The sequence below is a fragment of the Acanthisitta chloris genome, unplaced genomic scaffold (genome assembly GCF_000695815.1).
Source record: "Acanthisitta chloris isolate BGI_N310 unplaced genomic scaffold, ASM69581v1 scaffold25420, whole genome shotgun sequence".
In the NCBI taxonomy this organism is placed as follows: Eukaryota; Metazoa; Chordata; class Aves; order Passeriformes; family Acanthisittidae; genus Acanthisitta; species Acanthisitta chloris.
In genome coordinates, this window is record NW_008651461.1 from 16,455 (window position 1) to 16,890 (window position 436).

Below are 436 nucleotides of genomic sequence, written 5' to 3' on the forward strand. Positions count from 1 at the left end.
ATTGTGGTCTCACAGAACTTCCAATGTAGCTGATAACACTACTCTGGTTACAATTATGATACTACGTGTTCCATTTTCCTGCTGTTGGCCATCACGCCCTGCTCCAGTTGTAAGGAAGTGCCTTAACCTAACATATATTTAGTTTTTTTAAATATTAATCTAAGATACATATTTTTATATCAGTGTAACATATATTTATATTACTGTGTTAATCTAACTATGTGTGCTCAAGATTATTGCTCCAAATCACTGTTCTAAGTCATTTTAACTCAAGGGGAAGTTCTGTCCCACTCACAGCCTTCAGACTGCAAGCTCAGACTTCTTCAGTAGTTCTGAACGCCCAAGATGCCATAGAAAGTATGTAAAACCATGTTGAAAAATACAAGCTCAAGCTAAAAAAAGATGACAAAGAGTGCAGAAAGCAGTCACACAGAAG

The 436-nt window shown here is 36.5% G+C and overlaps 1 protein-coding gene across 1 annotated transcript in view; it reads right to left on the minus strand.

Annotated features, from left to right (window-relative positions):
* Positions 1 to 436, minus strand: part of MIER3 (mesoderm induction early response 1, family member 3) — a gene marked incomplete at its 3' end in the record, with an annotated part of 17,356 nt that overhangs the window by 16,448 nt on the left and 472 nt on the right. The gene's annotated exons all lie outside the window — the stretch shown is intronic.